Consider the following 14,971-nt stretch of genomic DNA (forward strand, 5'->3'; position numbering starts at 1 on the left):
AATAACATTTTTAATAGAAAACTGCGCCAACCCTGGCTCTGTTTCGCATATATATAATGCAATACGTTAGTTGCACATGTGCAACGGCGCAGCAGTTGGTACGTTGCAATTTGTAACCAGCTCGTGCTCCACTTTCGCGAACGTTAATCCTCCTTCGATTTTATATCTTATTACATTGCTGTTAGTTTTATGATGAAATTGACGAGAAAACCTGAAATGACTCACTGACCACGTAAACATTAGCTCTTCTACCTGCCACGACGATTAGGGATACCATTAGTCGTTTACATTACCGAGCTTATCGCTTCAACACACGTCTTATGTAATCGATTATTGTATGAATCGTTAATTGTATGAAAATAAAACATCTTTGCGAATAATTTCCGATATTCCTATCTACTCAGATGTTTTTTTGGAAATCTTTTAAGACTAATCTACAACTCTTGAATTCCTATTTCTTGGTTTTTTCTCTTGCCTCTTATCTCGTTTCTTCGTTTTTTCTGTCGCCCAAGATAAAGTGAACGAACTTCGGAAGAGACAAGATACATGTGACTAGAAATAAGATACATTTTATACAAAAGCTGTGGGTATGGTGACCATACATCCTCTTCATTGTAAAGAATAATCCTTTATTTTAGATAGCTGTCCTTTAGACATTTGTTTTTTTAAATTCAATTTTGTCCTTTATTTTCCAATATTTTCCTTTACTGTCCTTTATTTTGACATTACGAGAAATTCTTTTCTATAACTAGCTTTTCTACGTCTATAATATTATATTAGGTGTTACACTTAATTCCTGCCGTTTTTCGTCTCCAAAATTGATTTGTTTCGAAGGGAAATATCTTAATCAAAGTATTATTAATAAAGTATTATTAATTAATAATAAAGTAGAAAATGGAGGAAATTACTTTGATTAAGGTATTCATTCATCTTCCCTTCGAAACAAATCAATTTTGGAAACGAAAAACGACAGGAATTAAGTTTAACACCTAATATTAATGAGCAAATTTTTACGGAAAATATTTTACAGTTTCATGCATATAAATACAATTTGTTTTTGTTAATTATATTTCTTAATTTTTTAAATCAAATTTATTCAAACTAGAGTTGTTTTCATTTTTTATTATTTCAGATCAAGGATTTGTTCCAATACAGTCAAATCAGTTTCAAACTATAAAAAAAATGCGCATTATCTCAATTTGATTATACTGTGCAATACAATTTTATAATGCACAGATTCTTAATAATCACAAACTGGTTTGAAAATATGTAAGAATAAAGCCCTAAATTTTTCAGATTTGTCCTTTATTTTCTTTAAAAAAATATAGTCACCGTAGATATAGGTTTCGCGGATCGTCTTCGTGACGTGTCCATTGTAGTTTATTTTATCAAAGCTGGAGTAGAGTTGATCATGTTCCTCGCCCTGATGAAATAAACTGCAACGTTCTTAAAAGGTTGGCATTCTACTAATGGATTTGGAGATAACTCGCGAAACGCTTAGCTTCTGTATAAAAAATTCCCATGGAATTCTCCAAAGTATTATCAAGATGATTATCGACAAAACACTTACAAAGATGGAGAGGTAAAAGACAGGAAGCAAGAAATAGGAAGCAAAGAGTATATTGCAGATTAGCTTTTAACAACAAGAATGTCTCAAGTGTCATTCTATAGAGCTAAATGCATCTCGCTATCGATCGATCGAAAGCATGGACCATGTCGTTTAACGCGTCATTGAACGTGATGAAAATTGCCGACTGCATTATCGCAAATTACTAGTCACTCGTGTCGCTGATGTAAATGCAGATCCACAGATAATCGAACGAAGATTTTTCTCGGCATTTACTTTCTTAACAATGGCGCAGCCGAAGGTCCGAGAAGCGGACGCCGAACAATCGCAAAACTAAAGCCGGTTTTAACGTTAACTGGCCGGAAATTTTCACCTTCATGTTTAACAGGCACGGTCACTTTCCAACATTATGCTGCCGGCCGGCTGCGGAAAATTTGTTGCCGTGATGTACGCGAGCATGCAGTGCGCTGATTACATAAGACAAATAACGCGGAACTCGTGTCGGAAAGATCGAAAATGCACGCTGCGCCTCGCCCCGTATATTCGAGGAATGAAGAATAAATATGCAATAAAAAAGATAAATGACGAAATTAAGCCAATTTCGGAAGTTAGCAAATAGAAAAGACTCCCGTATTAATTATCAATATTAAGATAGAAATATTTTGTAAATAGAAATAAATTTTGTAAAAAGAAAAATAATTTACTTTAGAACTGAATGCAGATGTAAAAAGGTACTATATTCTTTTAATTAAATATAAACACACAAACGACAAAAATATTAATAAAAAATATTAAAGTAAAAATTTTATTTATACATAATTTTTATTAATAATAAGATGCATAAGTTGCTAGATAAATAAACAATATACCATATATTAATAAATGATCTGACTTAAAACTTAAATCAATTAATTAAATTAATTACTTAGAAGTTGCAAAGTTTGGAACATTTTCGTCAACGTGTTTATTATAACACACTCTTTCTATTTCTCTTAATGTGCTACCACTCGTTGGAATAAACACAATTTCTCTCACAATTTTATATAATTGCCTTTATTTTACGGCTGTTTGCATGTGATTACCTTAAATGTTTCGTTTCCTCTTTCTTTTATGCCTTTCCGAGAGACACGACGAAACTCATGAGCCATCGAGACGGCCAAGCGAGACGGTTAGGGTTACTCGCGTCCACTTCAAACATCAAGCTGTTCATTCCGTTGAATATTATTATCGCTTATGCTCTCTTGCAATGGCTATTTTCTCCTCTGCAAATCACGAAGGAAAAAAAGAAAAAACAGCAGCGAACGAAAGTCACTAAGGATTTTGTTCCAAATCGGGTCATTAGATACACAAGTCTGATTTTCAAGCGTGCTCTTTTTTCTTCTTTGAGATGATTTATAGGCGCAATCGAAAATCCACCCCCATGAACACAAAATCGTAATAAGATCAAGATAATAACAAGTTGAAGTCATAAAAACATCATAATAATATCATTTAACACTTTTAACAATAATTTTATGATGAACTTTTGACATGATATTTAACAATAATTTTTAAATTATATTTTTCAGGTTAAAATCATCAAAATATATCAAATCATTATAATTTTTCTTAAAATGACTTTAATTTGATGTCATCTTAATCTTGTTATAATTTTTGATGTTTTACCTGGGCCACTGGACAATAAACTCCTTCTTAACGATTTTCGACGAGAGTACGCGACATGCTCCGCTGAATTCTCGCATGAAAAGAATAGTTTTGCTAAAGTATCCAAAAATTGAATTAAACGTAGATATGAAAATAATTTTGTTTGAATCATCAAAATAATTATTATATAAGACGTTCAAGCTGATTGTTAGAATATTAACATTTTTTTTGCAGCATTGCTCATCATGCTTGTTTCTTACATAATTATTTTGATGATTCAACAAAATTATTTTCAGATTTGTATCTAGCTAAATTTTTAGATACATTATCGAAATCGTTCTTTCAGTGCAGCGGAAGTTTGTTCAAACAAGAAACATTGGATCTGCAACGTTTTATCTCTATCGCTTTACGAGCATTTTTATTCTTTCCATCGTCACGCTTCTCATAGATTTCGACAGAATTAGCGTAGATTACGACAACTCGGTTGCTCGTAACTAACGTTATTTACCTAATTGGACTTTCCTGCTTGTCCTTTGTGGCTATATTTCGCACTCGCTCTATGCCGGTGTTATTTAATTCAAGACTTGGTGTAATCGCATCTTAATAATAATAAGCATCCGGGGACGGGGTTCATGGCACAGCACCCGGTGTTTCATACACGGACAACACTAGTCCTGTGACGACCACGGAGAGCCACGAAAGCGTGGAAACAAGCCACTTAAGCAACAACCAACGGCTCCAAAGACAATACCCGGCACTACGCTCTGCCTGCGTCTGCCTACCCATATTGCCCTATCTTTCCGTATTCTGCCTGTCGCCTTATTTTTGACCTCCGGAAGGCCTGCGCCTACTCGTGCCCTTTAAATCGGATCTAGATAATTACCCGTTACAGAAAGCACAGCTACACCGAGATATGGTGAGACAAGCAACAAGCGAAGGCACGAGCCTTTAATCTAGAGTACCTTCCACTTAACACTCGTAATGTTCGCGAACATTATTTGTCCTTGTTTAACATTTGATAAACAGTATATCGAAAAAAGAGTCTGATTACATTAATTGGAATTCTGCTTGAAAATAGACAAATCAAAATTTTCTTGTTTAAATGTATTGTAATTCTAATTCAGATAATGCGATTTTTTTATTGATAATCAGAATCTTTTGATTTTCGTTCATCTTTAATCAGAAATTTTTTTCGGTATAAGAATGAAATGATTTTAAGAGCATTGCAAATGGAATGTAGTCCTATTTTTGGAGTTAAATATTAAAATAATAATTAATAATAGTTAATAATAATTAATAATAATTAATAATAGTTAATAATAGTTAATATTAATAGTTAAATACTACAATAAAGGTATAGGATACAACAATACATATGTATGTAGTAGAACGTACGGAAATATAAAATGCATCAAAAGATGATACGATAATAAAAAACGTAAGAAATAACGAGCAATGTAATGCAATATAAATTAAAATAGAACATTGTATACATAACACGATACATTGAGATGTTTATTTTTTTTTTATTTTAGTTCTTGTCTTGCGGCTTAGAATGGCTACTGAAATACACTTTACATATTTTTTATTTATACATATACATTACACTTTCTATAGTAAGTTGAGAAACGGTACGATAATAAGACACAAGCAGCAACCAGTGAAAACGCCAATTTTCTTATCAATACATAAATGTTAAAAAGTAAGAATATAGATTAAGTTAAATGTTAAAGTTAGAATATAGAGATTATTGTGTATGATATAGCCGTCAAAGAAAAGGGAAAAAGAATGGAGGAATAGTCGCAATGCTCACAATGGTGTCCCCGCGAGAAAACAGTCGAGAAGATAACTACCTTCTCTCAAATAACAGTACGTGATTCCCTTTTTATTTCCGGATATAATTATTCTTTCCTGTGAAGACAGACCTCTTTGAACAAACCGTTCTCGCGATTGTATGTAAAGCGAGAAAATCGCCGGAAAATTCTCCAATTTCTCACTTCTAATTTCTCACTCTGTTGAAATAACATTTACAACTTTTTTTCTTTCTACTTTTCCTCGGCATGTTTGTGAATATTTAATCGATAGCGATGAGTAAGACTTCATTACGTCATCGCGCAAATTTAATGTGCGCCTGCACGGTGCACCTGCTTGACGTCACGCTGTTATCTATGACGCTTGGTCTATGTATGAGCATGTTTATTCGTGTTTGTACCATTTGAACGCATTGCGTGCATAAAATATTAAGCGTGAAGGCGATAGCACGTTCCAGACCGAGCGCCAGTGGCGGGACCACCTAATGTTTCCGGTTTCGTCTTTAATTAAGTTCGCCACGCTTGTATATGGAATAATCGCAGTCCCTTATACAACTCGAATCGGTTGAAAGCATCGCGAATTACCGACAAGATGTATGTATCGTTTCCTCGACCGATCGACTTCCAGCCATTCCGACTCGTCATTCGCTATCAGTTACGCCAAACGGTAAATTATGAGCGTATATAATTAATGAATTGCACGCGAAATATTAATTTTTGTGTAGAATTGTTAATAGATTGTTCCAAGTTTGTTTTCTTCTTCGCTGATAAATGTGCGGATAATTTAATTAGCAACACTTTCTTAAAATCATATAATTATTTTAGTACAAGTTTTTACTTTTACATTTTAAAAACCTGTAAATAATAAAATGCTATAGTTGTATTATTAAACAATCGATTAATCGAACTACCGAAGTAGTTTATACACACATACTTGACTTCCATTAAGTAATATTACTATTTTATTTTAATTTCGTATAATTATTGTTAACATGTATAATTATATAAATATTATATATACATACACTCTAAATTTCCTGCAGTGAAATCTCACTCCAAGAAAGTGAAAATGCAACCACCCTTGAAAAAAAGTGAAAATATTTCACTTCTTGAAAAAAGAGTGACGATCTTCATTCTTTTTAGAGTGAATTTTCATTTCAAAAAAGTGAAATCTTATTCTAAAAAAGTAAGATTTTACTCTAAAAAGAATGAAGATCGTCACTTTTTTTTCAAGAAGTGAAATATTTTCACTTTTTTTCAAAGGTGGTTGCATTTTCACTCTCTTGAAGTGAGATTTCACTGCAAGAAATTTAGAGTGTATAATTCTAATCATATACCTACATAAGAATATGAACTAAAATATTTAATAATTTCTCATTATATTTTTTTTAAAACTGAAAAAATCAGTTTGTTTTGTTAAATTTGCTTGAAATCGTATTTATTCAAAGGGAAACTTAGAGAGGCGTATATTACGCCGCTTTCCTACCACCTGATTTACGATCGTGTTAATTAACACGCGGACAGACCGTAGATTATTTGCGGTCGTCATCTATCACCGAGAAAATCTCCGAGAGTCCTGCTCCTGGAGTCGAAATGCGGACAAAAAAACGCTTTCGTCAAAATTACACTTTCATCTTTACGCGTGTGCTTTTGCGATACGAGAAAAGAAATGGGTCGCGATCGCGAGTCGTAACGAAAGCCATTCCAAGTCGGTACGGTGGTGCTCGTGGTTGTATAATTGGTCGTCTGAAAGCGGACTGCTCGGCAGTCCGATTCTCGCCAGCGATAAAAAGCAGGTGTTGTATATACGTGCAGGCGTGCATCGCACACGCTGCGCTCGGCAGAGAGGCTGCGCTTCTTCGCGCTTTGAGAAAGCCGCAGTTTCGCACGCCGCATCTCTGAGACGTCGACCTGGGAATCCGCGGTTCGTCCACGGTATAAAAATCGAGTTCACCCATTAACCTCGAGATGCAGGCGTACTAATTAACCACGCTTAATTAGACTGTCACGGTCGACATTGGTGTCTCGTGCTTCAATTCGGGAGCGAGAGAATAAGATCGAGGATTAGCATCGCTTCGATGAGATATAGTTGTTGCCAAATGTTTTCGATGTTAATGAGTAATTTCATTATATTGCTCACAATTAGATAAAGAATCTTTACAAATAGAGATCTAGTGTATAAGTTCTTAATGTAGTCTAATACACTGAGAAAGATGTTCTGATTAAACTAACAAAAGGATCCAACAAGAATAGTATTTATTTTGATAAAAACAAACAAAATGTAATCAGAAATTCTATTCAATCTCGTTAAAATGTCATTCTTGTTGGGCTCCTTTGTACATTTTTCTTACAATCAGTATGTTAAAAATATTGTTATTTATCATTGTTAAACATTTCTTGATCTACTTCACTTAATACTGTTTAAAATATCATGTTTTTAAATTCTTATATTAAATAATAATATAAATTGAAAAATAAAATTACAAAAATTATCATGAAATTATCTGTTAAGAAAATTTTTGACAGCCACTGTATTTCAGAATAACGGATCATTATAACGCTATTTCTGAAGTGTTCTGTTGTGAATGTTTTGATTCTTTAATTTCATAATGAATATGAAAATAATTTTTGTATATGTCTTTAGTTTTTTTTTATTTTTTAAATTCGTGAGGCATTCTATAAAATTCGCGTAACAATTTACTTTTATGTCTAATTCTGAGCAGCAAAAATAGGAGAAATAGTTACGAAGGGACAATATAAATACAGACAAGATAATTCCATGTAATCCATTGTTTCCAATGAACGGTGGCAGAATTCGTTATGCAATGAAAGAGCACACAATAGTTCCGACCGGTGGTTTCGAGCGGAGAGAGAAACGGAATGTGATGTAAATGAAGTCACGTTTGGTCTACCCTGCTCGAGTACGTATCCTGGAGCTTTCCCAGGTATGCCATAACGAGTTAAACGACGTTTCTCGCGTCTCAGCAAAGAGGAGGAGTGCACGCGAACATCGCGATCAGCCAGACTATGGGCCTGGCGAGGTAATGGAGATAATCGCCCCAAGAAGGAACCGTGACTTTTTCCGACGAGGAAAAGTCATCTTTTTTTTATAATCCTCCCTCGGGCAATCTAACACTCTCGAGCAGTTATCTAATTGTTATACTTCCGGCGGAGCCTTTCGTGCCTCGCATGAGTGCCTACGAAAAGGAAATTCGTTCGGTCACGAAGTTTGAAAATTTCTCTTTGTGTCGGAAAACGATACCTTCCATCTTTCTTGTTCTCTCTCTTCCTCTTTCCTCGCGGCGCAACAATAATTGACTATAAGTGATAGGATATTTCCAACGAGATTTGCGTGTAATTCTGGACCTATTTTCTTCCGTGATATTAACTTCTTCTCAGTTTCTTCATTTTTGTGTAACATATTTGCAAAGCTGTTATTTATCACGTATGAGATTAACTTTCAAAAAAAAAAAAATAAATCGCATAGGAGAAATGCATAGAATTCTGCAAGATTGAAGAACCGTTATCAAGTTTCGTTCCCGAGGCACCCTGACCCAGTTCGTTCTTCAGGCCAGGTTCTCCAGGCCGTGAAGCAAACACTGCGGTCCGTATCGGTACGCAATAATAGTCCGCAGCCACGCAGGGCTAATTACAGAAGCGCGAGCGAAGAAGTTAGCGCTCGGAGGACGACAAGCGGGACCGGCACGAAGCGGACCGGAAGGCCTCGAAAAAAGTAGACCGTTAGACCGAAACCCCTCGAGAAACGTTCTACCCTCTTTACTCTCCCCTGCGCTCTTATTTAGCCGCGTGACCGTACAATGGTCGCGTTTACAGAGTCGTCAGCTGTGTTGCGATTGTTTCGTACGGTTGCGCGCGCCGAGACTGCTTTTTCCACGTTTTATTTGTGTCGACAACAATAGAGGAGAATTGTTATACTTATCTTGCTTTGCGTCTCTTTTTTTTCTTTAAAGTAGGATTAGAAAGGCGGAATAAATTGCGTCGTTCTTCGTTAATATTAACAAAACGAGAGGCCAACTCGGAAAAAGGTCATTCCACCTTTTTCTCATTCTAATTCTTTGAATACATGTAAATAACATTTTTATAAAATTTTATATTCAGAAGGTGTGAGAACAAATTAAATGTTGGAGAAAAATACAGTTTTCCGCTGGGAAAACTAGTGCAACACTGGTGCATACTGAGTGCAATTGAATGCAAATTAATTTACATATTTTCAGTATTAATAAATAACACTTAACTCTTTTTTTTTACATCTGCTTTACATATTCTTGTTATTACATATTCTTTGTTATCACGGTAACTTTATAACTTGAAGGTATTAAATTATTTAGTAACGTTGATAATGTGTAAACCGATTTGCACTTAATTGCATAATGTTGCACAGTTTTCCCCAATGGAAAACGTTATAAAAAGCTTCATGATTTCAATGCGATGTGTTTGAGGAATAATCTCTCTAGAGTCAAAATTTGTAACACAGTTATTGATGCTGAATCTATAAAACTCATTTAATTTGATATAATTTGACATAAATAGGAAAGACTATACAGCCACACACGCAAGAAGTTTTTTGTCAAAGTCATATATTTCAAATTAAAAGTGTAAACGTTTTTGAGTCTTGGCCATCATCAGTACAATAAAGCGAGATGTTAAATAATAGATGTTAAATAATAGAACGCCAATTAAGATATCGAAGTGAAATTGATATCCGGAAATTATTCTGATTCCTCAATCTTTTTGACATATGAGATTAAATCTTATTTCTTGATTGCTACATGTTAACCACGGGATTGCCAAATTTCGTATTACCAACAACGATTAATTACACTGTTACAATGCGGTGTTATTTGGTGAAGAATATTCACGAAGACGGAAGAATTTTATGTTAGTACGAATATTATGTAAGAAAGTTCGTGTATTTATAATGTAGACGAACTTTCTTACATAATATTCGTATTAACATAAAATTCTTCCGTCTTCATGAATATTCTTCACCAAATAACAGCGCATTGTACTTCACTTCGACATTTTAATAGGCGTTCTATTATTTAACATCTTGCATTCGTTTATTGTACTGATGATGGCCAAGACTTGGCCGAAACGTTTACATTTTTAATTTGAAATATATGACTTTGGCAAAAAACTTCTTGCATGTGTGGCTATATGCTCCTTCCTATTTATATTTTATGTTATTGAGCCACCTCTAATAACTATTGTTAAATTTCATTAAATTTATGTTAATTAAAAGGCACTAATTAATTTCGGGGAACCAAAATAATATAACTTGTATTTTTAAAAATGAATATTAATAAGAATAATCCAAATTAGCAGATGTAACAAAAAGAAAAGTGAATTGCTTAACATTTTTCAAAGAGCTCTTGTAAAAATCCAATTTAATAACAAAAATTATTTATTTTGGATATTAATCCTAATATGTCATTCATGGGTTCAACATACACTGTTTGATTTTTTGCATTTCTTTGTTATATCATAACTTTATTGTAATATAACTTGAAGACCCGGATTAAATTGAAACAATTTAGAATTTTTTTCCAAAGTAATCATTTTTTGCGAATTTTTTCAATAACATTTCTTTGAAGCATTGTAATTAATTGAAAATAAAATATTATTTATTTGATTCATATTTATCTGTCTTTGTCTGACTTCGAAGTATAAATTTCACACGTTTTAAGTTAAAAAATAGCTGTTCAGTCCAGAGATATAGCGTGACAAAGTTGCAGGGTTTCACAAACCCTGATGTGACCGGGAAGATAATCAAAAATAACGACTTACTAGGGTTAAAAACATTGAGAAAAAGTTTTTAATATTCAATATAAGTAATTAATCACTATCTTCCAGTATTAAATTTTTGTAAGAGGGAAATTTACAAATGAATGGATTTCTCCATCATTAGCTCTGGAAGATTAATGAGAGATTCTTATAATCTAATCGCTGCAAGGGATGATTTTTTCTGAGTTTTACTCAAGGGTCGTATCTGGTCATATCCGATTAACAATCATCTGACTACAGGTAGTACCGCATCGAGATCTCACGATTGTTTCTAATGTGTCGGTGCAGTTTCTAATAAATGCATTTAACGTCTTTGCCGAGTACTCGGCCAAAGAATTTATTTCAAATACCGGTAATTGCCGTGTGATTGTTCCCTGAATCGTAGAAAGTTGAAATCCCGAGATATGGCTTCTCACTCAGCTGTACAGTAGCGATAATCCACGGCTTCCTGCTTCCTTTCGCTTTTTCTAAAATAAGATAATTTAAGATTAACTCGTTAAACAACTCGAGCAGCACGGCTTCAATGCAAATGACTGGCACTTCGGAAGTAGACACCTAGCAATACGCTATCACCTAGTCCGTAATCAGAAGGTTAACACTTGGGTACCGTTAAGTGATTATTAAAGTGATTGTTATCCCCTCTCGCCATCTTCACAGACTTGTTTTTCTCGGCCAATACGAAACATGATGCCGCACAGGCAAATTTTGTCTTTGTACCGTTAAATATTTGAGCTCGCGCGAGTGTTACTATCTCCTTTGTCTGTCGAGGCAGGACACGAAAAGGGCGGGATGTTGTGAACGATCGCGAGACACACGGGTGGAAAGGAGTCAGCGTCGCGACGCTAGAAGCCCCGTTGTGTCGTAAGGTGCAAGAAACGGATGATGAATGAGATCGGTAGATTAGAAAATCCCCAGCGCTATTACGGTCGGGAGCTGGGAGCTATACTCTCATTGTTCGCCTAATTGCATCTCTCGCGATGTGTCTCCGCGAAGAAGAGAATAAGTTCCCGTCCGCGTGCACGCGCACCCACAATAGCTGGTTACATCGCTGTTGTCTCATCTTCGTTCCGCTGTCTTTCAATTACAGATGGCAAAGCTATCGTTAAGAGGTGTAGGCTAATACTTATAGTCGGTTCTTTCAAGATCGTATTAAATAGTGTCTTAAGATGCTAATACTGCTCTATTTGGCTTGTGACATCTTAGGACTATACTTAAGACGGTCTTAAATATAAGTTCCGACTATGAATACCAGCTGTAATGATTATCCTGGCCGATGGGTCGTTTTGATGCGACGGGTCGGTTTGATGCTTACTTGGAGTTACTTAATACTGAATATATTAGAGAGGTGCATTAAACATACCTCGAATAATTGAAGAACACTGTCTCTATCTCTAGAATCGTATCTTATTTCTCCGCTCCCTGTTTTCAGTGGATCTTATCTCTTATCTTAATTCTGGAATAGTACTGTAGGTGAATTTTTTGCTATGTACGTTTTGAGTTTATTATAGTACAGTTTTTGTTATTTAAATTTAACTTTAAATCAGTTATTTTATCATTTAAAGTAAATATAAAAAAGTGTAAAAACAATTCTTATTCGACTACAGTAACAGATTATTTGGACCTGAAGCGAAAAATTTTAGATGGTTGTACAATCTTTGTGATTGATACTATGAGGTTCTAAATTGTAAAAGGTAAAAAAACTTTAAATCTTTCTCTATCTATCGGCATAAGGCGGAGATTTACATTTTATACTTTAATAGGAGATATAGAGTTGTAATTTTCATAATTACACGGAAAGAATGATTTTGCTGAAGTATCTAAAATTTAATTAGATACAAATTTAAAACTAATTTTGTTGAACTATCAAAATAGTTATGTAGAAAATTCAAACATAATGAGCAACGTTGCAAAAAATTTTGACAGTCTAGTAACTAGCATGAGCGGTCTAGCAACTAGTCACCTACATTATTTTGATAGTCTATAAAATTATTTTCAAATATGTATTTAGTTAATAGTTTAAATACTTCAGCGTAAAACTGTTCTTTTCATATGTAATTGTAATTAATTATCACCCAAAAGAGTGTTAATGTAAGAAAAGTATGAATAATATTCCAGTATTAAGAATATCATTTATAAGACTTAAATAGTGCATCTAAAGTCTTATATTATAGTCGTTTTCTCAAAAAATACGTAGCTTCCTTTCTTCTTTCCCCGAGAAAGTTAGTATTTCGGTTTATAAACCGCCTACATCGGTCGCCGAGTGTCGCGTTGCAGTTTGACATGCGATAGGTCTCATTCTTCGTGTATCGCGGTTTACCGCTTATGATATATATTTTTTTTTTTACCGGAATAAACGGAAGAGAGACCTGTCTTTCGTTTGTCTCTCTCGATTTTCCGCGACTCCACTGACCCGATTTTTTCGCTATCTTTCGCGCTCGAGTAATATTATTCTGCACGCGCGGAAAGTAAGTCGCGCGATGAGAAAAATGTATATGAGCGCACCGACAATGCACGCAAATTACACGGCGGGCATTACCTGTAATATTCTGTTATTGCGTCTGAGTGTCTCATTAACGTGAATCGTCGTTTAATTAAATATTATGCCAGCCGAGTTTCTGCTCGCACGGTCTCGCCAAGTAACGTGAGACGTGAGCTTCTTCGCGATCAAATTAATAATATTATGACGTGTCTATATCTTCCTTCGGTCGATATTCGATACCAACAGTGTCGAGTCGTCTACCGCGACAGATGAAAATTTGTCCGCGAAATCGTATAATACATTAATTTTCACGCCTGTCGTTCTCAATGACGTAACACAACGGCTGTTAACCCGTTTATTTAACCAGGTTGTTCTAGGCGTTCTAGGCCAGGAATTTCCTACTTTACTGCGAAATGTCGTCTATTCTGCTATTCGATTAACATGAGTGAAACAACAGAAAGCAGGGCGACCTAAAAACGTTCGAGAAAGAAAATAAAGGTTCAGTTTCTTTCCACGAATTTTCTGTTTAATGTTAAAGTTTCTTACAGTCTAGATTGCACGTTCGAGATTTCGTCCTTTATTCGTTCATCGAAACTTTCCTGCTATCAAACAGATGTTGGCGATTTACTCAGTGACTCGATAAGATAAAATTTATCTCATTGAGTATACAAAATTTCCAACAGCTCGGAGAGAATGGTAGCGGCCTTGAGAGACTTACGAAAGTGCAAACTGCGCGAATTTCGTTGGCAAACATGGCGATTTAACTGTCGGTGAGTCACGCGTCTTTTGTAAATTAATAATGACCGCGATTATATCGTGACAGGCCGACTGATTCAATTAATTAGCGCTTATATCTTAGGCTCACGTAAGCCACTGTAATACCTTTAATCAGATATCAGTTAACGATCTGTCGCACATTTTTTTACATAATTACTTAGCAGTACAGTTGCAAAATTACATAATTAATGTTTTAATCGTTATAGTTTTAGCGTCTTTAGCCACACACGGCTTGCCAAGATTATTCATTACATTAGCGTTAATTGGGAGCGTCGACATTTAAAACATATTCTATGATATTTTTTTATGAAACAAAAAATTATTAAAAATTCACGCAGTAGACTAATTATTCTTTTAAATTTTATTTTGTATCATATAATCCGATATCGATCATATAATCCAATAGAAATATTATAGCGCTGTTAATTAATAGCTAAAATTACGTGCATGTATATGCTTGTTGATAACAGTCGTATTGTAATTACAATGGAGATATTTCAACGAACGCTGCTTCATGCAAGGCTTTACAGTCGATTGCTTCACCGTTGATTAACGCTAACTGTAACTAAATGCATTCTCTTGTATCTATACTGCAGTTATGACGTGATCTAGAAACAAAGAAGGAATTCAGTAACTCTCTACATGGATTCTCGATACTGCAAAGAACGTTCGGTATATATCGCTAATTATGTAGTTATCGAAGATCGTTGATGCATGAAACTGAGCCACATAATACGTTCAGTGATGGAAAATCAGTTTTGTTTTTTGATGTTAAAATAAGAAATGATTTCCACACTGAGAACAATGTCTGATTGGATCAATTGGAATTCTGGTTGAAAATGAACGAAGCAGAATGTTCTGGTTAAACCTATTAAATTGTAATTGAAA

General features: G+C 34.6%; 1 protein-coding gene across 2 annotated transcripts in view; it reads left to right on the forward strand.

The window, feature by feature from the left end:
* Positions 1-14,971, forward strand: part of LOC108759849 (bicaudal D-related protein homolog) — a 35,763-nt gene that overhangs the window by 7,555 nt on the left and 13,237 nt on the right. The gene's annotated exons all lie outside the window — the stretch shown is intronic.

Source organism: Trachymyrmex cornetzi, unplaced genomic scaffold (genome assembly GCF_001594075.2).
Source record: "Trachymyrmex cornetzi isolate Tcor2-1 unplaced genomic scaffold, Tcor1.1 scaffold209, whole genome shotgun sequence".
NCBI classification, from domain to species: Eukaryota; Metazoa; Arthropoda; class Insecta; order Hymenoptera; family Formicidae; genus Trachymyrmex; species Trachymyrmex cornetzi.